The following is a 27,466-nucleotide window of genomic DNA, read 5'->3' as shown; positions in this document are numbered from 1 at the left end:
AGAGGCTGATCTGAGATTGAGAGACTGAATAAAGACAACCAGGAGTTTCCTTAAACATGTTAGGTTCTATCTAAGGTTCTAACTAGAATCGTGCTTTCCAGGTCCATCAGATAGAGTTCTCCAAGAACTATTTTTGTGTCTGTGTTAGAAATCAACTGTGGCCAACTTGGTTTGAGGATACACTCAATACTTTGAAACATTTTCCCCAAATCCTGCTTTTCCTCCTTGCTCTTGCTGGCTTTCTCTTCCAGTCTGGGATTCTGAGCTGGGTATGGATTCATTTAAGGCAGGCATCTTGAATTCTTTTCTCTGTCAGTGACATTCAAGGGAGGAGCACATGATGTTAGGATGTAGTTATCTGTTACCAGGTTCCTAAACAATCTCAAACATGGTAATTTTCTGTCTCTGGAGGCTGTAGCCCTGCCCAGCTGTAGGTACTTATAGCTCAAGCCCTCCATCCCACTCATTCACAGACCCAGCTCTAAATAGCTTGGTCCCTTGTCGGGTGATCTTCCTCACCAGAAGGCAAGACTTGACAACTGTCTTGCTGACTTCTGCTCTGTTTCCAAGGACCCTGGGCTGAACCCAAGTCCCTGCAGGCATGTTGTATTAGCTCAGAGCCCTGCCTGCCTTGGTCCTTGAGTAAACTCCACTCTTCCTAATACACACAAGCCAAGACCCTGAGTCCAACACACTGGCTGGAATACTTGCCAGCCTGGATCAGCACCATCCGATAGAAGCATAATGCATGTAAGCCACATATAATATTAAATTTTCTAGTGGTCACATTTAAAAAAAGTAAAAAGAGATGAAATTCATTTCAATTATATATATATATTTTGTTTTGTTTTCCTTTTTAATTAATTAAAAAAATTAACAACAAACAAAACATTAAGATATCATTCCATTTTACATATACAATCAGTAATTCTTAATATCATCACATAGTTGCATATTCATCATTTCTTAGAACATTTGCATCGATTTAGAAAAAGAAAAAAAAAGACAACAGAAAAAGAAATAAAATGATAGTAGAGAAAAAAAGATTATACATACCATACCTCTTACCCCTCACTTTCATTTACCACTAGCATTTCAAACTAAATTATTTTAACATTTGTTCCACCTATTATTTATTTTTATTCCATATGTTCTACTCTTCTGCTGATGTAGTAGATAAAAGGAGCATCAGACACAAGGTTTTCACATTCACAGAGTCTCATTGTGAAAGCTATATCATTGTTCAATCATCATCAAGAAACATGGCTACAGGAACACAGCACTACATTTTCAGGCAGTTCCCTCCAACCTCTCCACTACATCTTGAACAACAAGGTTATATCTACTTAATGCATAAGAATAACCTCCAGGATAACCTCTCGACTATGTTTGGAATCTCTCAGCCATTGACACTTAGTCTCATTTCACTCTTCCTCCTTTGGTAGAGAAGGTTCTCTCAATCCCCTGATGTTAATTCTCAGCTCATTCTAGGGTTTTTCTCAGTCCCTTGATGCTGAGTCTCAGCTCATTCCAGGATCTCTGTCCCACGTTGCCAGGAAGGTCCACACCCCTGGGAGTCATGTTCCACGCAGAGACGGGGAGGGTGGTGAGACTGCTTGTCGTGTTGGTTGGAGAGAGAGGCCACATCTGAGCAACAAAAGAGGCTCTCTTGGGGGTGACTCTTAGGCCTAAATTTTAAGTAGTCTTGACCTATCCTTTGTGGGGTTAAGTTTCATATGAACAACCCCCAAGACTGGGGGCTCAGCCTATAGCTTTGGTTGTCCACACTGCTTGTGAGAATATCAAGAATTCAACTTGGGGAAGTTGAATTTCTCCCAGCTCTCACCATTCCCTGAAGGGAGCTTGCAAATACTTTTCCACTCACTGATCAAATCACTCTGGGATTCATCGGGGCATCACTCTGGATAAACCAACAAAATCTCATGTTCTACCTGAGATTCCAAGTACTTATGACGTTCAATCAAACTATCTACCTAAGTTATATTAGGAAATGTTCTAGTCAAAATATAAATTTTGTAACAAATAAACATTTTTTGCTTTAGTCTCACACATAAGGTGACATTTTAAAGTATTAATTATCATCTATTTTCAGCACCCTGCAATAATGACATTCCTTTGTTCTTCCTCATGCAAAAACATTTTTAAAATTTGTACATTGTACATTTCACTATTATTATACACTCTAGGCATTTCTAGATTATACCATCTCGATCTTTAACATCTATCTTTCTTTCTGATTTCATTTATGTCCCCAGCCCTCCTCCATCTATCATTCTCACATGCAGCTTCATTCAGTGTTTTGACATAATTACATTACAGTTAGGTAGTATTGTGCTGTCTATTTCTGAGTTTTTGTATCCAGTCCTGTTGCATAGTCTGTATCCCTTCAGCTCCAGTTACCCAATATCTTGCCCTATTTCTATCTCCTGATGATCAATTATATATTTTATTTAACAAAATATATCTGAAGTATTGTCATTTTAACATGCAATCAAAAACTACTTTTTTACATACTAAGTCCTTGAGATCCATTGGGCATTTTACATTTATGGCGTACCTCAATTTTGACTAGTCACATTTCATGTATTAAATAGCCACTTGTGGCCATTCTATTGTACTACATAGGCTTTGACCCAACACTGGTTAATTCAGTCATTGTAGTCTGGAAGGAGAGCCCAGAACCAGGGAATGGCCATTCTCTCTGGGGACACTGCTGATGGAGGTCACTGTCCACCAAGGCAGCCACTGCCTTTCCTTGGAGGGTGAATTCAGACTGCAAAGAGCAGTATATACATATAATATATACAAACAAATATATAATATATATATATATATATTATATACAAATGATAAGAGAGCTATAGATAGATAGATGATAGGTAAATATAAGTATCGGTAATACAGATATAGATATATAAATAAAGATATATTGCATTATATACATAGTTTACTATAGGCCAGGCCATGTGCTAAGAACTCGGCAAGCATTATCTCATTTTAGTTCATTCTAAGCTCTTTCTATCCTCAGCACAGTCTAAGGTTCTTTTACTATATCTGAAGCATGGAGAGGTTATGCCAATTGCCCAAGGTCAGAGAGTTGCTAAGTGGTAGGATTTAAAGCCAGTTTTGTCTAATTCTGGAGTCCCAGCTCTTAACTGCTGCACTGTACCCCCTTTCACCCTGTCCCCATGGACATCAGGACATGTATGGCTGCCTCTCCCTTGGACCCAGGCCCATAGTGGGGTCAACCCCTCTCTCCCAGGATGCCTGTGCCTGCTTACTCACCTGTCTCTGCTGACTCAGCATGGACATCTCAGCTTGCTTTGCAGTGAGGTCCACACTGGTTATGGTGCTAACAGGCCACTGTGATATGGGGTCCTAGGGAAAACAGGCTATGAGGCATTCCATATGAAGCATTTCTCTGTTTTCTGTTTGGAAAAGCTGGAGAACCATGGGTTTCTGGCAGGCTTGCCGCTAATGAACACGGGCAATGTAGAATTAGAAAACACAGTGAAAGTCGGTTGCCTAGCTAATAGAGATATATTGCATGTCTCAAGGGCTTGTCTCAGGTCTCTGGGGACATGGAGCCTCTTGTGTTAAACAGCTGGTTTAGCACATTGTCTGCCCTCTGAGTGGGTGCAGTGGAAAGCTCTTATGAAGGACCCTCAGGGACTAGAGGAATGTTTGTGATGAGATGGATTTTTTCTTGGCACAAACACTTCCAGCTGGTCTGGTTTTCTCCTGGGAAGAAAGCAGGGCTGGATGGAGGTGAACTGAAGATGCAGAGAGCAACGGGTGAGCTCATGAACCTTCAAAACCCTTGTGGGCATTCAGTGTGACGCTCATTCAACTGTGTTCAAACAAGATTTCCTCCATGCCACTCCTGTAAAATATTATCCTCGTTCTCAGCTGGTGCACTGCAAATCTGGGGAGGCAGAAGCCTGGTATAATATCGAGGCACTAAATGCAGGAAAAGTGTGCACTGAAATATCAAGTAGGGACTTGGGTCCAGATTGACCTAGGAGCGGTATATTCTTGGATGAGTCCAAGTCCATGTCTCAGTTTCCCACCTCTAAAATTCAGATCCCATATTTGGGGAGTTGCTGACATGTGGAAGTGGCTAGGGCACTTTGGTATATAGAGGAGCTATCACACACTGATAGCTCCCATTCCTCTAGATAAAGTCACAGATGGCAAGCCAGATGGAGAGAAATCAGGGAAGGCTTTATGGAGGGGTTCATTTTGGAGCTTGACTTTGAGAGAGGAAGAGTTAAAGAGATAGAAGGACTCCAGATGTTGTTGGTGGGTATTTTTGGGGAGAAGAAGAGAAGCCTTCCCTTACAAGTAAACTCTTAGTTTGGTCATTCACCAGCTCACTGTCTTCCTGAATTCTGATCTTTTGCTGACTTTTTTGAGTCTGAATTAGTCCCCAATCATGTGCTCCCTTAGTCCCCTGTGTTTCCCTATCTAGCACTTGTTGATTTTCTTATATACGGGTCTTTTTTTTTTTTAAATATTTTCATTGAGAAATCTTCATATACATTATTATACAATTAATGACTCACAATAGCATCACATTTAGTTGTGTATTCATCACCATGATCATTTTTAGAATATTTGCATCACTCTAAAAGAAGAACTAAAAAGAAAAAACTCATATATCCAATACCACTTACCCCTTCCTCTCATTGACCCTTAATATTTAAATCTACCCAATTTTTTAACCCTTTTATTTATTTATTTTTTATCCTTAATTTTTTCCTCATCTGTCCAGACCTGGATAAAAGGAGCATCAGACAAGGTTTTCACAATCACGGGGTCACATTGTAAAAGCTGTATAGTTATACAATCATCTTCAAGAATCAAGGCTACTGGAACATGGCTCAAGAGTTTCAGGTACTTCCCTCCAGCCACTCCAAAATATCACAAACTAAAAAGGAATATCTACATAATGTATAAGAATATCTTCCAGGATAAGCTCTTGACTCAGTTTGAAATCTCTCAGCCACTGAAACTTTATTTAGTTTCATTTCTCTCTTCTCCTTTTTGCTCAAGAAGGTTTTCTCAGTCCCATGATGCCAGATTTAGGCTCATGCCAAGAGTCCTGTTCCATGTTGCCAGGGAGATTTACACCCCTGGAAGTAATATCCCATGTAGGGGGAAAGGCAGTGAGTTCACCTGCCAAGTTGGCTTAGAGAGAGATGCCACATCTGAGCAACAAAAGAAGTTCTCTGGGGGTGACACTTAGGCATAATTATAAGCAAGCTTAGCTTCTTCTTTGCAGGAATAAGTTTTATAGGGGCGAATCCCAAGGCAAGGACTCAGTCTATTGAATTGGCTGTTCCCACTGTTTGCAAGAATATCAGGAATTCACTAGAGGGAGAAGTTTAATATTTCCTTCTTTCTCCCTAGTCCCCCAACAGGACTTTTCAAATACTTTCTTATTCTCTGCCCAAATTACTCTGGGATATATCAGAGTATCGCACTACCCTGGACAAACCAACAACATCTCATGCTCTATTCAAGATTCCATGGAATTATAGTGTTCAGATAAACTGATCATACAAGTTAAATTAGATATTGTGCTGTCAATATTCCAGTGTGGGATGAGAAAGGGGGTTGAGGGCGCTGCAGGTCAGTAGGTCGACTTATTCTTGCTTGGGGCGAGTCTTTGCATCTCACCCCTGCCTTTTGCTGTTGTTGGTGTCATTCTGAAATAAATCTCTTCTTACCCTGGGGAGGGCGAAGAAGGGAAAATTACCTGGTTGTATGGTGTGGAGGAGTGGCTGGGGGTTCCATTCCTCTTCATACAGACTTTTTCCAAGCCCCTCTTTTGTTTCTGTATTTCATCCCTTCTTTCAGGGAAGCTTCTCCCTTCATCCACACCCCCAGGGGTTCTGCAGAGGAAATTCCTCCCTAGGTTCTCCTGAGTTTTTCATTCAACTTTTAACGCTGAGTTTGTAACTTCTTTTGTTCTGCTAAGTCTAAAAATCTGTTGAATTCTCTTATCTTCTGAAATACATTTTTTTAAACTTTTTAATTAAAAAAAATTAACAAGCAAAACATTAAGATATGATTCCATTCTACATATACAATCAGTAATTCTTCATATCATCACATAGTTGCATATTCATCATTTCTTAGAACATTTGCATCGATTTAGAAAAAGAAATAAAAAGACAACAGAAAAAGAAATAAAATGATAGTAGAGAAAAAAAGATTATACATACCATACCCCTTACCCCTCACTTTCATTTACCACTAGCATTTCAAACTAAATTATTTTAACATTTGTTCCACCTATTATTTATTTTTATTCCATATGTTCTACTCTTCTGTTGATATAGTAGATAAAAGGAGCATCAGACACAAGGTTTTCACATTCACAGAGTCTCATTGTGAAAGCTATATCATTGTTCAATCATCATCAAGAAACATGGCTACTGGAACACAGCTCTACATTTTCAGGCAGTTCCCTCCAGCCTCTCCACTACATCTTGAACAACAGGGTGATATCTACTTAATGCATAAGAATAACCTCCAGGATAACATCTCGACTCTGTTTGGAATCTCTCAGCCATTGACACTTAGTCTCATTTCACTCTTCCCCCTTTGGTAGAGAAGGTTCTCTTAATCCCCTGATGTTAATTCTCAGCTCATTGTAGGGTTTTTCTCAGTCCCTTGATGCTGAGTCTCAGCTCATTCCAGGGTCTCTGTCCCACGTTGTCAGAAAGGTCCACACCCCTGGGAGTCATGTTCCACGCAGAGACGGGGAGGGTGGTGAGACTGCTTGTCGTGTTGGTTGGAGAGAGAGGCCACATCTGAGCAACAAAAGAAGGTCTCTTGGGGGTGACTCTTAGGCCTAAATTTTAAGTAGTCATGACCTATCCTTTGTGGGGTTAAGTTTCATATGAACAAACCCCAAGACTGGGGGCTCAGCCTATAGCTTTGGTTGTCCACACTGCTTGTGAGAATATCAAGAATTCAACTTGGGGAAGTTGAATTTCTCCCAGCTCTCACCATTCCCTGAAGGGAGCTTGCAAATACTTTTCCACTCACTGATCAAATCACTCTGGGATTCATCGGGGCATCACTCTGGATAAACCAACAAAATCTCATGTTCTACCTGAGATTCCAAGTACTTATGACGTTCAATCAAACTATCTACCTAAGTTATATTAGGAAATGTTCTAGTCAAAATATAAATTTTGTAACAAATAAACATTTTTTGCTTTAGTCTCACACATAAGGTGACATTTTAAAGTATTAATTATCATCTATTTTCAGCACCCTGCAATAATGACATTCCTTTGTTCTTCCTCATGCAAAAACATTTTTAAAATTTGTACATTGTACATTTCACTATTATTATACACTCTAGGCATTCCTAGATTATACCATCTCGATCTTTAACATCTATCTTTCTTTCTGATTTCATTTATGTCCCCAGCCCTCCTCCGTCTATCATTCTCACATGCAGCTTCATTCAGTGTTTTAACATAATTACATTACAGTTAGGTAGTATTGTACTGTCTGTTTCTGAGTTTTTGTATCCAGTCCTGTTGCATAGTCTGTATCCCTTCAGCTCCAATTACCAAATATCTTACCCTATTTCTACCTCCTGATGGTCTCTGTTACCAATGACATATTCCAAGTTTATTCACTAATGTCAGCTCATATCAGTGAGACCATACAGTATTTGTCATTTAGTTTTTGGCTAGTCTCACTCAGCATAATGTTCTCAAGATCCATCCATGTTGTTACATACTTCAAAAGTTTATTCTGTCTTAAAGCTGCATAATATTCCATTTTATATATATACCACAGTTTGTTTAGCCACTCATCTGTTGATGGACATTTTGGCTGTTTCCATCTCTTTGCAATTGTAAATAATGCTGCTATAAATATTGGTGTGCAAGTGTCTGTTTGTGTCTTTGCCCTTAAGTCCTCTGAGTAGATACCTAGCAATGGTATTGCTGGGTCATATGGCAATTCTATATTCAGCTTTTTGAGGAACCGCCAAACTGCCTTCCACAGTGGTTGCACCATTTGACATTCCCACCAACAGTGAATAAGTGTGCCTCTTTCTCCACATCCTCTCCAGCACTTGTCATTTTCTGTTTTGTTGATAATGGCCATTCTGGTGGGTGTGAGATGATATCTCATTGTGGTTTTGATTTGCATTTCTCTAATGACCAGGGATGTTGAGCATCTCTTCAAGTGCCTTTTGGCCATTTGTATTTCCTCTTCTGAGAAGTGTCTGTTCAAATCTTTTTCCCATTTTATAATTGGATTGGCTGTCTTTTTGTTGTTGAGTTGAACAATCTCTTTATAAATTCTGGATACTAGACCTTTATCTGATATGTCATTTCCAAATATTGTCTCCCATTGTTAGGCTGTCTTTTTACTTTCTTGATGAAGTTCTTTGATGCACAAAAGTGTTTAATTTTGAGGGGCTCCCATTTCTTTCTTTCTTTCTTCAGTGCTCTTGCTTTAGGTGTAAGGTCCATAAGAACTGCCTCCAATTATAAGATTTATAAGGTATCTCCCTACATTTTCCTCTGGCTGTTTTATGGTGTTAGACCTAATGTTTAGATCTTTGATCTATTTTGAGTTAATTTTTGTATAGGGTGTGAGATACGGGTCCTCTTTCATTCTTTTGCATATGGATATCCAGTTCTTTAGGCACTATTTATTGAAGAAAGTGTTCTGTCCCAAATGAGTTGGTTTGACTGCCTTATTAAAGATCAAATGTCCATAGATGAGAGGGTCTATATCTGAGCACTGTATTCTATTCCATTGGTCAATATATCTATCTTATACCAGTACCATGCTGTTTTGACCACTGTGGCTTCATAATATGCCTTAAAATCAGGCAGCGTGAGACCTCCAGCTCTGTTTTTTTTCCCTCAAGATACTTTTAGCAATTTGGGGCACCCTGCCCTTCCAGATAAATTTGCTTATTGGTTTTTCTATTTCTGAAAAGTAAGTTGTTGGGATTTTAATTGGTATTGCGTTGAATCTGTAAATCAATTTAGGTAGAATTGACATCTTAACTATATTTAGTCCTCCAATCCAAGAACATGGTATGCCCTTCCATCTATTTAGGTCTTCTGTGATTTCTTTTAACAGTTTTTTGTAGTTTTCTTTGTATAGGTCTTTTGTCTCTTTAGTTAAATTTATTCCTAAGTATTTTATTCTTTTAGTTGCAATTGTAAATGGAATTTGTTTCTTGATTCCCCCTCAGCTTGTTCATTGCTAGTGTATAGAAACACTACAGTTTTTTGAATGTTGATCTTGTAACCTGCCACTTTGCTGTACTCGTTTATTAGCTCTAGTAGTTTTGCTGTAGATTTTTCAGGGTTTTCAATGTATAGTATCATATCATCTGCAAACAGTGATAGTTTTACTTCTTCCTTTCCAATTTTGATGCCTTCTATTTCTTTTTCTTGTCTAATTGCTCTGGCTAGAATTCCAGCATGATGTTGAATAGCAGTGGTGATAGTGGACATCCTTGTCTTGTTCTTGATCTTAGGGGGAAAGTTTTCAGTTTTTCCCCATTGAGGATGATATTAGCTGTGGGTTTTTCATATATTCCCTTTATCATTTTAAGGAAGTTCCCTTGTATTCCTATCCTTTGAAGTGTTTTCAACAGGAAAGGATGTTGAATCTTGTCAAATGTCTTCTCTGCATCAATTGAGATGATCATGTGATTTTTCTGCTTTGATTTGTTGATATGGTGTATTACATTAATTGATTTTCTTATGTTGAACCATCCTTGCATACCTGGGATGAATCCTACTTGGTCATGATATATAATTTTTTTAATGTGTTGCTGGATTCGATTTACTAGAATTTTGTTGAGGATTTTTGCATCTATATTCATTAGAGAGATTGGTCTGTAGTTTTCTTTTTTTGTAATATCTTTGCCTGGTTTTGGTATGAGGGTGATGTTGGCTTCATAGAATGAATTAGGTAGCTTTCCCTCCACTTCAATTTTTTTGAAGAGTTTGAGCAGGGTTAGTACTAATTCTTTCTGGAATGTTTGGTAGAATTCACATGTGAAGTAGTCTGGTCCTGGACTTTTCTTTTTGGGAAGCTTTTTAATGACTGATTCAATTTCTTTACTTGTGATTGTTTAGTTGAGGTCATCTATTTCTTCTTGAATCAAAGTTGGTTGTTCATGCCTTTCTAGGAACTTATCCATTTCATCTACATTGTTGTATTTATTAGCATAAAATTATTCATAGTATCCTTTTATTACCTCCTTTATTTCTGTGAGGTCAGTGGTTATGTCTCCTCTTCCATTTCTGATCTTATTTATTTGCATCCTCTCTCTTCTTCTTTTTGTCAATCTTGCTAAGGGCCCATCAATCTTATTGATTTTTGCATAGAATCAACTTCTGGTCTTATTGATTTTCTCTATTGTTTTCATGTTTTCAATTTCATTTATTTCTGCTCTAATCTTTGTTATTTCTTTCTTTTTGCTTGCTTTGGGATTAGTTTGCTGTTCTTTCTCCAGTTCTTCCAAGTGAACAGTTAATTCCCTAATTTTTGCCCTTTCTTCTTTTTTGATATAGGCATTTAGGGCAATAAATTGCCCTCTTAGTACTGCCTTTGCTGCATCCCATAAGTTTTGATATGTTGTGTTTTCATTTTCATTCACCTTGAGATATTTACTGATTTCTCTTGCAATTTCTTCCTTGACCCACTGGTTGTTTAAGAGTGTGTTGTTGAGCCTCCACATATTTGTGAATTTTCTGGCACTCTGCCTATTATTGATTTCCAACTTTATTCCTTTATGATCTGAGAAAGTGTTGTGTATGATTTCATTCTTTTTAAATTTGTTGAGACTTGCTTTGTGACCCAGCATATGGTCTATCTTTGAGAATGATCCATGAACACTTGAGAAAAAGGTGTATCCTGCTGTTGTGGGGTGTAGTGTCCTATAAATGTCTGTTAAGTCTATCTCATTTATTGTAATATTCAAATTCTCTGTTTCTTTATTGATCCTCTGTCTAGATGTTCTGTCCATTGATGAGAGTGGGGAATTGAAGTCTCCAGCTATTATGGTAGATGTGTCTATTTCCCTTTTCAGTGTTTGCAGTGTTTGCCTCACATATTTTGGGGCATTCTGGTTCAGTGCATAAATATTTATGATTGTTATGTCTTCTTGTTGAATTGTCCCTTTTATTAGTAGATAGTATCCTTCTTTGTCTCTTTTAACTGTTTTACATTTGAAGTCTAATTTGTTGGATATTAGTATAGCTACTCCTGCTCTTTTCTGATTGTTATTTGCATGAAATATCTTCTCCCAACCTTTCACTTTCAACCTATGTTTATCTTTGGGTCTAAGATGTGTTTTCTGTAGACAGTATATAGAAGGATCCTGTTTTATAATCCATTCTGCCAGTCTATGTCTTTTGATTGGGGAGTTCAATCCATTAACATTTAGTGTTATTACTGTTTGGGTAGTACTTTCCTCTACCATTTTGCCTTTTGTATTTTATATGTCATATCTAATTTTCCTTCTTTCTACACTTTTTTCCACACCTCTTTCTTCTGTCTTTTCATATCTGTCTCTAGTGCTCCCTTTAGTATTTCTTGCAGAGTTGGTCTCTTGGTCACAAATTCTCTCAGTGACTTTTGTCTGAAAATGTTTTAATTTCTCCCTCATTTTTGAAGGACAATTTTTCTGGGTATAGAATTCTTGGTTGGCAGTTTTTCTCTTTTAGTAATTTAAATATATCATCCCACTGTCTTCTCGCCTCCATGGTTTCTGCTGAGAAATCTACACATAGTCTTATTGGGTTTCCCTTGTATGTGATGGATTGTTTTTCTCTTGCTGCTTTCAAGATCCTCTCTTTCTCTTTGACTTCTGACATTCTGACTAATAAGTGTCTTGGAGAATGTCTATTTGAATCTATTCTCTTTGTGGTATGCTGCATTTCTTGGATCTGTAATTTTAGATCTTTCATAAGAGTTGGGAAATTTTCAGTGATAATTTCTTCCATTAGTTTTTCTCCTCCTTTTCCCTTTTCTTCTCCTTCTGGGACACCCACAACACGTATATTTGTGTTCAACACTTCATATTATCATTCAATTCCCTGAGCCCCTGCTCCAATTTTTCCATTCTTTTCCCTATAGTTTCTGTTTCTTTTTGGATTTCAGATGGTCCATCCTCCAGTTCACTAATCCTAACCTCTGTGTCTTGAAATCTACCATTGTAGGTTTCCATTGTTTTTTTCATCTCTTCTACTGTATCTTTCATTCCCATTAGTTCTGTGATTTGTTTTTTCAGACTTTCCATTTCTTCTTTTTGTTCATTCCTTGCCTTCTTCATATCCTCCCTCAATTCATTGATTTGGTTTTTGATGAGGTTTTCCATTTCTGTTCGTATATTCTGAATTAATTGTTTCAGCTCCTATATCTCATTTGAACTATTGGTTTGTTCCTTTGACTGGGCCATATCTTCAGTTTTCCTGGTGTGATTTGTTATTTTTTGCTGGCATCTAGACATTTAATTACCTTAATTAGTTTATTCTGGAGATTGCTTTCACTTATCTTACCTAGGGTTTTCTTGCTAGATGAGTTTGTTGTCTATCTGTTTTTTGACCTTCAGTTCAGCTTTTTCTGGGCCTCTAGCTTAAGTTTGGTTTAACAGAGGGTAATTTTTCAGTTCTTCTTTTCTTGTTTCTTGTCCTGCTTGTAAGGTGCCTTTTCCCTCCCCACCCTTAGGAGGGTCTACATAGGTATTACCGACTCCAGCCGGATTTTCCCAGACTAAACTGGTCTCCTATCAGGAGGAAGGAGTCACCTGCATCAGTTTTCCCTGAGGGTGAGAACCAGCAGGTTGAAAGACTTTCCTGTGAAGTGTCTGGGCTCTGTTTTTCTTATCCTGCTGAGTATGTGGCACTTGTCTGCCTGTGGGTCCCACCAGCAAAAGATGTTGTGGCTCCTTTAACTTTGGAAGGCTTTCCCTGCTGAGGGCGTGGTGGAGACAGAGGAGAGGTTGTAGACTGGTTTTAATGGCTTCAAATTTCCATGCCCTGGGGTCTGAATTCCTTGATGGAGGGATTCCACCTGAGTTGGGCTTCACCTCTATTTCGTCCCCTTTCTTCTTTTCCTGTTAGTCCAATAAGCGCCCTCCACCTTGACCAGTTTTGTCTGAGCTGGGGGCCTATTTTTAGTGGTCAGAATTTGTTTATTAATGCCACAGTTGGTGTTTGTTTGGACTCAGTCCCTGCTACTGCTAGAGTGTCTTTCCTTTCCCTCCGGGAAGCTGCCTGTGGGGGAGGGGCGCCGGGCGCTGGCTGCCGCAGCTTGGGGAACTCACGGTTCTGGAGACTCGCAGCTGGTCCAGCTGGTCCAGACTGGGGTACGCTGTGTGTCCGGTCACTATTGTGGCTCCGCAAGCTGTTCTGTACTGTTTCTGGTTATTTAGTAGTTGTTCTGGAGGATGAACTAAAACGCGCACATTGCTAAGCCGCCATTTTGCCTTGATCCCCCTGAAGCACATTTTTTTTCTGTTGTCCTTGTCCTTGGATATGTTTTATCCATTCCTTTACTGCCATTTTAGTGAGGCTATGGGAAGGAGAAAAGAAAAATAAATCCACCACATTTAACAAGGAGTCCTATTTGTATTTCTCAATGAATATATCACTACTCTAAAAATTTTCATCAGTTTTGTTGGGTTATAATTGACCTATAATAAAATGTACCCATATTTAAGGGTTGAGACAAATGAATATACCCATTTGCTCATCACAATCAAGAAATAGAAGATTTTTATCACCTCCTCCACAAAGTTCCTTCTTGTCCCTTTTAAGTCAGCCTCCCCACTTCTAGCCTCAGATAACCACTGATCTATTTTCTGTCACTATAGATTTTATATGTGTTGTTTTAGTTTGAAAAATATTGAGGGGTTATTTTGACTGTGTGATCATGAGGCATTTTTCTGTTTTTTTTAAAAAACTTTTTTGCATAAAAAAGTGAAAAAATTTGGAAAATCATGTAAAATCCAAATCTAATCTAAATGCTCTGCAGACCTCAAAGTGCTTGCTAAATATTCCTTGTCATTTTACCCACAGTTTGGCATGGATTGACGGAGGAAGGGGTGTTTTGCTAGGGGAGGTTGGGCAGAGGACACAGGAGAAGGTGCTCAGGGGAACACCAGGACCAGGTAGAGATTCTCAAAGAAAAATTCACCACCTAGGTTTCCCTCTGGAGAAACTCATAGCTCTGTGAGGACAGTGGTCAGTTAACCCCTTCAGATTTGGAGCAGTGAAGAATTATGCCCTTGTGGATTATGAGGGGTAGAACCAACAAACTAACTTCTTCAGATGGTACTTCTCCCACCTGGTAGCCCCCTCCAGATACAGGCCATCTAATTGTTCAACAGCAACAGACATAGACATTAACATGCAGACCCAAATTAACAAAGCTGAAGTTAATAGCACATAGCGTTCCTATGTGTATAAATTGAGTAGGAAGTTGAAATACTCCTAGAGAGTCAGGAGGGATTTCAAGTCCTTGAACCTCGATGTTTTAAAAGGGCAGGGAAGTGTATGTCTTCAGTATGAAGGTGATTAATAGCTAGTTGGAATTTTTGACATATAAATGTTTCTTTTCCTTTTAAACGCAAATAAAAAAACCTTGAACTAAAAAAAAAATGAAATTGAGGCTGCTTTTTTTCTAAAGCTTGAACTTTGATAGCACGAATGTTCTTTAGAGTTCACGTGTCTTCTTAATGGACAAGAAGTAAGAAGGGACTAAGTGATGGAGGGGGTGAGGGGAAACAATTTCCATCACTCTGAACACTTGAATCCAGCTTAGGGAAAGTCAATAACCATAACCAGGTTGTTGTGGAAAAGTGGAGCAATTAAAATTCACTTTACACATGAGGCTACATCCTGAGATTTTTTTTTCTTTTTCCTTTTTCTTTTGAGACTGAAGGGGAAATGTAATTGGGAATTTAATATATTAATTTATTGAAAGTATGCTATAACTGGGATTTCTGATGACTCTGGACTTTCACAAGGAGACAGACCAGTTACATCAGCAAGGATTTACTGAAAGCAATACAATGTGACATGGGACAGAAGAATATATGTTCATATAAAATGATCTGATTGGAATCAGTGAGCCAGTTTTTGCCGTAATTCTATCCTATTAACCTTAGTGCTTTTCTTACTCTTTTCTTTTCTAACACTTAACTAAGAGAAATGAACATTGGTTAAGCGGTCAAAGAGACAACTGACATGCATAATCATGTCATTTTTGGCTTTGAAAGGCAGGTTTTAGTAAACAGTTTCTTCAGTTGTCCTATAAGGGCCAATCTTATGGGAAGGGAAAAGAAAAACAGAGAGAAGGAGGGAAAGGAGGCTGATCCTAACTTTAACCCTGAAATTGTAAAGTTTTTCAGGTAGTTTCTTGATTTCCCTGTTTTAAAATGACATTTACTATAAAAGGACCTGGAGAGCAAAATACAATTCATTGGGAGATCAGTGGGTTTCTAATGAATTTAGTTTCTACTTAGTCCTGCCTTCCCACTTTATCAAAGCAAAATAACAAAAAGTTTCAGATCATTAAGCAAGTAGCTTGGGATATTTTACAGTTAGAGTAGAGGGTTCAGGGGCTGAGTTAAATGCGCATTGGCCAAGTCTTCGGCTAGGGAGGAATTGTTCCGCTGCCACCACCACCACCAATGATATGATCTGGCTGTGAGTTTCTTCTCTCATTTGCAGAGTGGGGAGAAAACAACTGAAGCAGTTGGTTCATTTTGTTTGAGTTATTCCATATTTAACTCTGCCAGCAAACATTTTGTAGCTATAAGACAGCCCTGTTTCAATTTAAAGCAAGGATAAGAATAGCGCTGGTCTATGGTTTAAGAAGTGGGGGATTCTAGTGCAGCCAGTGTCAATGGCATGTTCACTGTGTGAACTTGGGCAACGCTTCTCATCTCAGTCTCAGTGTTTTATCTGTAAAAATAGGATGAACTAAGTGACTCATTCAGCCTGGTGAGCATAAAAGTTACCAGTGGGTGATCATTGACAATATGTCTAAAATTATTTGAACCTTGGTTTTTCATTTGTAAAATGGAGATGATAGTATCTACTTCATATGGTTATCAGGCATATCAAATGCAATGATATGCATCTATGGCACAGAACATGTGGTAGGTGTTCATTAAATATTGGTTCACTCATCCATTCCAGTTTTCATTTGGCCAAGTACTCACTTAAGAACTACCACTGAGCAAGTTGCTGGGAATGGACAGTTGACCAAGATGTGGAACTTGTTCGTAAGATGCACGCAATCTTAAGATTTTATGATCTGTGATCTTATCTAGTTCAAACAATCTTTGCTAATTCATTAATTTCCTAATACTTTTAGAGTGTCTACTACACTCTCAGGCCAGGCACTGAGGTAGGTGCTGAGTAGCCAATGGTGCAAAACAAACATAAAAAACAAAATTGGTCTTTGCTTTCATGAGCTGTATGACCTAGTGCAGAAGATAGAGAATAATTTCCTTATAAATTTATGATTTTGAATTGTGCCTAATAAGAGTTATGGAGAAATATATAAAGAGCTATGAGAGACAGTAATGTAAAAAAGAGGGGACTGACTGGATGGGCATAAAAACCCTTGATCAGGAGGTGACATAAAGCTGAGGCCAGAAAAGCAAAAAGGACCCAGGCATGGAAGGAGCAAGGGAGGACAACCCAGCCAGAGGGGATAGCATGGACAAAGGTGTGAGGTGGGAAAGCACTTGGTCCTTTAGAAGTACTGAGAGAAGGCAAGTGTGGTTGGAGCAGTGGAAGTAATGGGGAGGATGGTCCAAAATGAGGAATGGGGGAGGGAAGATGAAGGCAGAGATCAGTTGAAGCCATTTTAATTTCACTCTCAGGTCACTGGGGAAGGGTTTCCATCAGGATGAATGGCAAGGTCTGATTTTCATTTCAGGAGGCATATCCTAGTTGTTGGGTGTAGATGAGTTAGATAGGGTAGGAGTGGAAGCAGGGAATTTAAGTGGGAGGAGCTGTGTTAGCTCAGTAGAGAGATGATAGTATCTTGGTCCATGATATGAGGACAAGCAAAGAGCCCAGGTTTCCTTTTTGAGCAATTGGAGAGACAGTGGGTCAGTTAGTTACATTTGCGACAGTTATTTCTGGAAAATCTACCTCTTATTTGCCTTGGATGGTCTTGTAGGCCAGTGACTGGCTTTGTTCATAGAAGTAGCATGAAAAACTCCTCCTGAAAATCACTCAAGCTTCCTGAGATGCTTCTTTTTACAACCTAAAGTAGATTAAGTCATTTATTCAACAATATTGAGCAGTACCTATTTTGGGTTTCAGGAGATTTGCTAGAGATACAGGAGAGAATGAAAGAGTGAAAACTCCCTGCTGTCATGGACTTTACCTTCCATAGGTGTTTAGTAAAGATTTTTGCTATACAGACGTTTCCTTAGGGCACTGAATATTGACCCTTCAGTTTCAAATATTGACCCTTCAGTTTCTTTTGCTTTTCTTTTTCTTTTTTCCACCTAAGAAAAAATGACCAATTAATTAACTCTTAGGTTTAGGAACTAGAATACTTTGGGCTCATATTTAAGCACAATAACTTACCAGATGCAAGACCTTAGTCAAGTCTTTTAACATCCAAGCACTGGGAGTGCTTCCCCCTATCTGCTGCTGGCGGTGACGCCACCTGCAGTGATGTTAAAAGTCAAGATTTAACATCTATGAACCTCAGTTTCTCACTACTGATAAATGGGGATGGTAAAGACCTGACTTGCAGAGATTTGTGAGGATTAAACCCATGCCTAGGAGAGGGCTTTATCAATTGTGGTCAGTAAATAGCAACTCCTACTATTGTTAATAATAATATTATTTTATAATATAATTATAATTAAATATTATAATATTACAATTATAATTAGTAATTGATTCACCACTGACATGCTGGGCTAGATCCCCACAGAGAAGGCACAACCCAAGCCCAACCATTTAGGTCGTGGGGTGGGGGAGGGAGACCAGGCTGTTGAAAACAGAGCTTGACTTGGGGCAAATCCAAGCACTGACATTTCTTATCCTCATGACCTTGACTAAATCCCTTGTAACTGTCAGCTGCAGTTTGTCCATTTGAAAATTGGGGACAGTAATATCTGACTCATAGTGTTCCTGTAAGGACCAAAGGAAAAAAAAAATGTGCACGACAGTCTCTACTACAGTGTAGTAAAGGGTGGTTATTATCAGAACTAGTGATTAAAAGTGGGAATTACGCAGCTAGACTTGCTGGGGTTAAAGCCTAGCTCCTGCACTTGTTAGCTGGGAAACTTGGACAAATTACTTAACCCTTGTGCCTCATTTCCCTCACCTATAAAAGAGGAATTAAGGCGGCACCTCTCTTGTTGGGTTGTGGAGGGTTTAATGGACTGGGGTACGTAAGGCACCTCGTGCTGGCACATGCAAGCACTGTGAGGTAGCCACATCATCATCTTCATCATTGTCACTGCTGTTATCTCTTTGGCTGGCCTCTGTCAGAGCGGCCATAGATGGCCTATGGAAGCAATTTACACTCTTTTGCTCCCACATTAACTAGATGTGGAAGGAGCCCCCACAAAGAGCTCCCAATCGCCCTGCTGGGAGTGCTTCCCCCTATCTGCTGCTGGCAGTGATGCCACCTGGAGGGAACCCCCCACCTCCGCCAGCCCACCCTGCCAGGGCTCCAGCAACAGGCCTGCCGGAGATCTGAGCAGATGTTTCTGCTCTCCCGACCCAGGCATTTCCTCTCTTCCAGGAGCACATGCCAGCACAGTCGATATCTGGAAACCTGCTGCTTCACAGTAGGGCTGAGGACTAAACTGGTACTTTACTAGAAAATGGTAATAAAGCAATTGGAATTGCTTTTCATCCTCCTTGCTCTTAACGGCTTTTAGGTTCATATGAGACCAATCAATTAATCCTGCTTCGGAGCCACAGGAATGGGGTGTTTTCCAGCCTCTGAATAGGAGATGACAGCCAGAGTAGAGATTTCCCAGCTCTATCCCATGAAGACCCCTCTGGGTCTGGGATCCTGTCCTTAGCTGGTGCCCTGTCCTGCAGCCTGCCTGGCATCCCAAGTGCTAATGAAAGGCCTTGGCACCAAGGGTACATCACAATTGCGATTTGCTTTGCATGCTCTTTTCCTGCTCCCATGCTCACTTCCTTCAGTCCTGGGTTTCTGCCTGGGAGACTTAACAAGGTACAGGTGATGATTCACCTGGATGGAAACTAATGTGGAAATAAAAAAGGGACTGTCTCTTCCTTACTACCCAAGTTCAATGCAGTTCATTTCAAACCTTCTTCCTTTGCTTTGAAGAACTTCATGGTCATCCTGGCAACCCCAGGGCTGTGCCTGGCACATAGTTACTCTCAGAGAATGATGGATGAAGTAAGTGAAGGAAAGTAAAAATGAAATGAAAATTTGGAAAAGATGCAGGTTAGGGCAGGACTCCCTCCCCCCCTCCCCTTCATGACCAAGCACTAAATGCTATTCTTTTAGAAATTAATTTCTTAAGAAAAAATGCTTAAGCCTGAAGGACAAATGATTAATCCATAAACAGAAGGTAACTGATTGAAAGTGATCAATGCAATGCCTGACTGACTCCACTGCAGACAGATTGGTGGTGGGACAAATTAATGTTTTTCCCCCATTATGGAGTCAGTGTGGGGCATTTCTCCAACTCAGCAGAGATTTTTGCCAGAAGTTGTCTTGAGACCTCAAGCACAACTTGTTTAGACATTTTCCAGTTGTAATTTTTTTTCCTGGGCTGTTAAAAATATTGACTCTGACAGCTTTAAAATGATGGCTTCAAAATTGGAATAAATTACATTCTGGAATTAAGATAATTCAGGCATTTCTACTGGCAATGGCAGAGGATAGGAGCCAGTTATATAAATCCCAGATTTGATGGAGATGAAGCCATTTGCATAGATCGGTCTGCTGTGGATATTCAGAGCAGTCACCTTCCTGTGTAAATGAATCTTTATGTTTCTCCCAGGTAGGCCCAGATTCTGTACTATATTTGGAGCCTCTTTTGGATCAGGCTATGTGAAAGTAGGTGGGTAAAGGCCACAGGCTCAGGACACACTCATATGGCCACCTCTTGGTATTCTGCAAGAGACACAGAAAGCCTGCAGAAACATTCTAGCCACTGTCTGACTGTTGTGTGTTTACCCGAGATGTTCTCTCCTTCAACTTCTGGGTCTTAGTTCTAGGGAGTCAACATAGAAGGCATTCAGACCAGCTTAGTGGTCCTGGATCTGGCTCAGCTCTCTCTGCCAGATTCCAAACACACCTGCTAAACAGATTCCTTTTCTCCCAGCACTCTGCTGACATTTTCAGCTGGAGCCAAAGTCACTCTCTTGGTCCATAGCATTCCTATGACTGCTAACTGGATACCTCGTCCACCCCATTCCTCAGGAGCTGCATCTTGATCTGGCTGGAAACATCTAAACTCCAAAAAAAACTTTGTCCAAGCCCTGAGGCAATGACCAGGAAATGATGGAGTAGTAATCATTTTCTACAGAGAAAAATTTTAAAAGCAGCTTCCCCATTTGGAATTCCTCCTTGCCTTGGTAGCAGGCACTTTCACATTTGTCTTAAGTAGTCTCCCCTCCACCCCCAAATGCTCTGATGTCTCATTCACATTTGACTGATGGACAAAACCTAGAAAAGTGAAATACTATGTCTAAAGAAGCCTGACTGGTGACTGGGTCATGTTGACCCCAAGTTGGTGGTTTGAATATTTTACCTGTCACCTCTAACAAAGATGCAGGTGATAAAACCATCACCCCTATGCTATCCAACTGGTCAAAGAGACACTAGAGAGGATAAGAACCCTCTCAAATATGTGGATTTTGGATAGATTTGAGTTCAAATCTATCAGAGCATCACTGCTTGAAATCTTGATGGGATGGGATATTGAAAGCATCAAATCTAGCTTTTAAAGTTAACACTAATGTTTGGAAACCCCTCTGGGGAACTTAAGTATATGACAGTGGGTCTCAATGAGGGTGATTTTGCCTTCCAGGGGACATTTGACAATGTCTGAAGACATTTTTTGGTTGTCACAACTTGGATGGGGTGCTGGTGGTAGAAGAGGCCAGGAATTCTGTTACACATCCCTCATTTCCACAACAACAAAGAGCTATCTGACCTAAATGTCAATAGTGATGATGTTGAGAAACTTTGATGTGTAGGAAGACAAGATGATAGGCACACAAATATTGGAAATAATCTGGACCAAATTCTTCATCATCACAGAATGATGGCCCAAAGTGGTAAAGTTACTTAGCATTAGTTGCTCACCAAGATTTTGGTAGAGCTGGACCTGGATTTTATTTGATATTAACATGTAACAATAAAATGAAAATTGTAGATGTAAGGCATTATTAGAAAAATGTAAACCAAAAATTATAGACAGCTATTATCACCAGGCAGAGTTACTCTGCCATATAAAGTTGCAGCAAATATTGCCCAGGAAGATATTGCCCAGATATAATTCTTATGAAAACAAAACAAAAACAAAAACTGTTGGAGAAACTGAGATACAGAGAGGAGAATAAATCAGCTCAAAATCTTGCAACTAGTAAGAATTGAACCCATTTTCTCTAACTCTTAATTCAAAGAACTTTGAGATGATCAGCTATAGTTTGGTTATTCCCATGCTGACAAAGGCATGGGGAGAGAGAAAATATATGCCTTTCTATGAAAGAACTGTGGGGTTTTGAAGCATCTATTATTGTATCACAGTCATCTGCATCGAAATAGCCGTGCTTTGGGGTTCATTGCCACGAAGGTCACACACTTCCTCCTGAAGGGCCCTTCTGTCAGACCTACAAATCACTCTAAAATTTCTGCAACATAGTAAACAAATTGCTCTAAAATTTCTGCAACATAATTAAGCACTATGTGTGAAGAACCACCCTTCGATCCAGAGATTTTACTTGTTGGAATCTGTCCTAAGAAAACAATCAGAGTTGCAGATAGATTTATGCACAAAGATATTATGATAATAATAATGGCTGGGATTTATTGAGCTCACACCATATGCCAGATGCTGTGTTAAGTGCTTTACATGCATCATCTTATTTACCCCCCATTACAACATCACAAGATATTATTCTCACTCTCATTTATCCACAGGGAAACTAGGGGCAAAGGGTCACAGTGATTTGGTTACTTGGCGACTACAAATCCAGGTAGCCTATGTCACAGGATTTCTTCATTTTAACCACTACTCTATGCTGACTGACAGCAGTAAATCACAATTTTAATGGAGAAAATCAGAAATAACTTGATTGTCCAACATTAGCATACTTGGTTAGATGAATTATGGTCATTTTCCTTCTCTGGGTGCTTTGGCCTGAAGTAATCCTTGAACATGTCTTCTCTTTAGAGAGGACAGTATATGCAGATTTTTGCAGGTAGCTCTCACTTGTGAGTGAGATACATGATAACAATAAACATAATGTTATTTAAAGCTCAACTCTGGTCTCAGATTGAATGCAGAAGGCTTGAAACCCCACAGACCTCAGCTTGAATTCTGGTTTGGCTGCAGCCTTAAGAAGCCACCTTTACATCACCAAGCCTCATTTTCTGCATCACTCAAATGGGACTCCCCGTTCACCTTGTGGGGCTGTTACATGGAATCCCTGACTTGCAGAAATGGTTGGTGGCACACATTAGGTGCTCATTAAAATGTTAGGTGACTAGAAATAGGCAGAGGTGGAGTGTTCTATCTGATAAGTTACTGAGGAGGAGGGCTCACTGCTGTCAGAGGGAAGTGGATCGAGACCAGGAAGTGAGGGAAAGCTACCTGAGAAGCCTACATTATTGTGCCAAAGTCCAGTAAGCAGCTTTAGAACAATGTACAGGGGATAATTGACTGTGAGAATTGTCAAGCAGGAAAAACAGACTGTAAGCAATCGCAAGAACTGAATACCAGGTGAGAAGGGCTCTTCCCTCTGTGGAAGCCCTGGAAGGTCTCTCGGACCCAGCCTGGCTGTGCATTCCAGAGCGGAACAGCTTGCAGATGCTTGTGTAATCAGGTTGCTGTTTCTGACATCTGCCCTAGCCTCAGACCCACCCTGCTGGTCTCCAAAAGCTGAAAATGGACCTGGATGTTACTGAAGTGACTAGACTCATTTCCTGGTCAGCCCCTGAACAATTCCTGCTTCAGAGGTGACTCAGCTTGGGAAAGGCTGGAGCTGGTGGCCCCTTGTTATGAGGGTTTGACTCACAAAGTACAAGAGCTGGAGGAGGCCTTGGAGAGAAGTCTTCCCAGCAGTTCCTTCCATTTGGGAGACAGAGAAGCTCAGAGTGGGGAAAGGACTTGACTGAAGTCCAACTAAGTGATAGGGATGCAACATCATCCCATGTGCTACTGGCTAAGAGTCCAAAAGAGCTTGCTTTTTGTTTTTTCTTTCCTCTAGCACTTTAATACTGTTTATTTGTGATCTTTGAGGCTCTATTCATTGAATTATGTATTTTTACTCATACATTTAGGGAGCTTATGGACATTTTGGACTTGCAAAATGCGTATAGTGAAAACAAGAAATTATATATCCACTCTGTCAAAAAAGCAGTCAATTTTAATCCAAAAATGCCACTCAAATCCATTTCCATCTCTCTAGTTTAGAGTTATCACCTCTTTTCTGGGACTTTGCCAGTGTCTAAGTGACTATCCCATCTTCAGTAACCATTTCTCTCCTCCAACATTTTCTCAACACTGCCAGCAGAATTATCTTTCAAAGAAATCCTTTAATACCTCCAGTGCTCACTGGATAAACTCAAATGTTTCAGGAGGACATTCAAAGCCTTATAGAATCTGAGTTCAGTCTACTATTCCAGGCTCCTGTCTAATGGTTCTGTCCACCCATCAGCAGTACATTCCTGCCACAGTGGACAGCCCACAGTTGTGGTTTCATGCCTCCATGCTTTCTTTTCCCCAGGTCTGGAAGACCTGTCTCTTGCACCTCAGCCTAGAACAACTTTTGCTCAGCCTTCAAACACAGCTCAAACATCACCATCCTTATGAAGCCCTCTGGGACACCTCTCCAGCAAAATCTAGCTTGCTTTCTGTTATGTTCGGTTTCTCCAGCACTCAGTACACATATTCCAGCTCTTATATTGTATTGAGGTGAGCTATTTATTTGCCTTTCTCCCTAAGGAGGCATTTTCACAGCAGGAACTGTGTCTATCTCATCTACTATCAAGTCATAGCATAGGGCTAGGGTAAGTGTTCAATACTGTGTTCTGAGTTAATGAATGGATTATTGAATTAACCATAAATAAAATGATTTAATGCTCTTTTGTTGCCTTGCCAAGCAAAATAGCTAGATAAATGTTCACCAAATATTGAGGGTATATTGGGTCTCTTCTGATTTAAATTGTAGCCTATGTAGGATGGAGAAATTTACATGGATAAAGAAAACACCAAAAAGTATGAATCCCAAATGAAAAATAATACAAGAAGGTGCTTTGACATGCAGTTATGGAATTAAAATGGTGCTAGCTTCTCACGTGGGCAACTCTACATCGCATACTCCAGGGTGAATAGTAGCAGAGGTTTATTTAGATAGTGAAGACATGACTTTTTCCAAATGCAGTACTTAGGATGCCAGCTAGAATGTAATGAAGTGTTAAAGTTGGTCTGATGAATATCACAGTGTTGGTTGTGACCTAATGTACTATAGGCAGTCTGTAGAGGGGAGCTCAGTAGGGAGGAGCTCATTTTTTATCGAGGGCAACTTCTTAAAGGTGGTAAGTCTTGATATAGACCACACTTCTCCACCCCAGCTGAACATGGATCCAAATATTTAATTCCTCATGGCTCCAGATGTAATTTTCTGACACGTATGTGCTGGATCTGACTTCCTGTGTTTTGAATTTTTATGTCTGAGGTGGTAACTTTTAGGGACATCAGAAATTCTTGAAATTCAGCCAGCATTTTCATAGAGCTTAACTGTGACCCTCAGGCGATTTAATTGACAGAAGTCCCCCAAGACTTTATACTTGTTATCCACTAATATTTAATAAGTGCGCAGCAGAAATGGATTTAGAAGACATGGATGAGAAATGACTCCATCAAATTTAAAAAAATTACAATATTGCATTGTTGACAGTTGACATTTTTAGGTAGAAAAAAGAGTTTTAAATTACTCATGTTTTTTATCTTTTCATTTAAGCCTATTTTTTTGTTTTCATACATAGGTAAACATAGGTTGTGTTGAACAATGTTTCCTGATAGTAATGGATTAACAGATGCCTTCATATTTGCTGTCTTACAACACATTCCAAACCCTTGAGGAGGTAGTACTTACTAGACCTATTTTACAGATGAAAAGTCTGAGGTCAGAAAAGTTTAGTGCCTTGGAAAAATAAGTGAACAGCAAGTGGAGGCATAATCCTAGATTTCACAACTCCCGTTGCAGTGCTCTTGGGCAGGTAATAGCTCCTGGGTTTGCATCCTGTCTCTCCCACATCTACTAAGAGATATGGTTTGAGGTAAGTTGCTGCACTCCTGAGCTTTAGATTTCTCATCTGTAAAATGGACATGAGAGCACCTCTCTCTGTTGTAGTTTGCTAGCTGCCAGAATGCAACACACCAGAGGGATTGGCTTTCAGTAAAAGTATTTAGTTGACATATAGTTCTTCAGAGGAAAGGCAGCTGACTTTCAACTGAGGTTCTTTCTTACATGGGAAGGCACAGGGTGATCTCTGCTGCTCTTCTCTCTAGGCCTCTGGGTTCCAACAACTTTCCCCGGGGTGATTACTTTCTGCATCTCCAAAGGCCGGGGCTGAGCTGCGACTGCTGAGATGAGGTGTGCTGAGCTGCTTGGGCTGTGCTATGTTGAGCTCTCGCATTTAAGCACCAGTCAATTAACTCAAACATCATTCATTGCAGCAGGCACACCTCCTAACTGACTGCAGATGTAATCAGGAACAGATGAGGTTCACATGCCATTGGCTTATATCCACAGCAATATAACTAGGAATCGAACCTGGCCAAATTGACAACTGAAGCTAACTACCACACTCAGGGTGCTCTGAACTTCATTCAAAGTGGGGAAGGCAATAAGATCAACAAATCTAAATAAGTACAATGAATTCTGCTAGTATGGCTGGACTACAGGGTAGGGTGGGAATGGGGTTGGAGAGGGAGTGACAAAAGTTAAGGATCTGAAGCAGGCTTTTGTTAAATCATTCAAGATCTCACTGAGTTTGCATTTAGTCCCAAGGTCCATAGAGACCATTGAAGAGGGAAGTGTTGTGGTTAGATGTGCATGTTCTAGAAGAGTCTCTCTGTGAGGGACTCTCCCAAGCGTCTCCTATGGGTCTTCCACTCTGCATTCTTTCCTTTCTCCAGGCCAGCTTCCACAACGCTATTACAGTGAAACATGTGAAACACATCTGACCTCTCACCTCTTGCCCACACCCCTCCAGCAGCTCTGCGTTTCCCACAGGATGAAGGTACAAACGGTGGGTCTGGCATTTCAGGCCCTTTACCCCATGACCTTCACCAACTCCCTGGCCTCATGTTGCTTCACTGTTTCCCAGCTTCTACTCTTTTACTGTTATACCTGTTTCTTGTCTTTGTAGATGTTTGCCCTGAGGCAGGAATATTTTGCTGTCCTCTATAACGAGAGACCTAATCCTAGTCATCTTCAATAATGGAAGCATGCCTTCTTCATCTCTGTACCTCTAGCATGCAGCAGAGTGCCCAGTGACAGAGCAGGTGTGTGACGAGCCTGCATGGTTAATGGAACTTGAGGCCTGAGATCTAATCCTGACTCTGTCACTCATAGCTGTGTGCTCTTGTGTAGGTTAATGTGACCTCTCTGTGCCTTGGTTTCCTCGTCTGTAAAAGGTACCCATCATCAGATTTGCTGTATATATATATAAAATGAACACACATATAAATGGAATTATTGTATAATATATAGTATGTACAAATGTATAGTGTGTGTGTGTGCAATGTATAGTACACATGGTGGTAAAAAAGGATCTGGCATGTAATAACTCCTTAATTAATGTAAGATGTTAATATTTTGATAGCATTCCAGGAATTGGAAACCATAAAACATCAAATGATTTTCTCTTCCTGTGGATTTACTGTTAATAATGGAGATATAAAAGGGTTTGGGATAGAACAGTCTATGAAGTGAGAAATTAAGCTTACCCAATTTCTTTACTTTTAGCAGGGCAAATATCTGCATTTCTCCAGCCATGGAAAAGGACGAAGGTCTAAACAGGTTAGTGAGAATTGACACAGTAGCTTGGGATGCTCATTCTGGAGTATGACTGGTGATTCACTCAAGCTGCACCGCTCTGCTGACCGTATGTGGGCAGTATCCAGATGGAGAGATCTGGGCCTAAGGATGAAGTGGCTAAGGTC

General features: G+C 39.9%; 1 long non-coding RNA gene across 1 annotated transcript in view; it reads left to right on the top strand.

Annotated features, from left to right (window-relative positions):
* LOC143667209 (uncharacterized) overlaps positions 1-27,466 on the top strand; it is a 106,239-nt gene that overhangs the window by 51,423 nt on the left and 27,350 nt on the right. Inside the window, exon 3 of the long non-coding RNA XR_013167950.1 lies at positions 27,270-27,323. This is a non-coding gene — a long non-coding RNA (uncharacterized LOC143667209). The remainder of the gene's footprint in view (positions 1-27,269; positions 27,324-27,466) is intronic.

The sequence above is a fragment of the Tamandua tetradactyla genome, chromosome 2, assembly GCF_023851605.1.
Source record: "Tamandua tetradactyla isolate mTamTet1 chromosome 2, mTamTet1.pri, whole genome shotgun sequence".
Classification (NCBI taxonomy): Eukaryota; Metazoa; Chordata; class Mammalia; order Pilosa; family Myrmecophagidae; genus Tamandua; species Tamandua tetradactyla.
The sequence above is the reverse complement of the archived record's forward strand: the minus strand, read 5'-3'. Positions and strand labels throughout refer to the sequence as shown.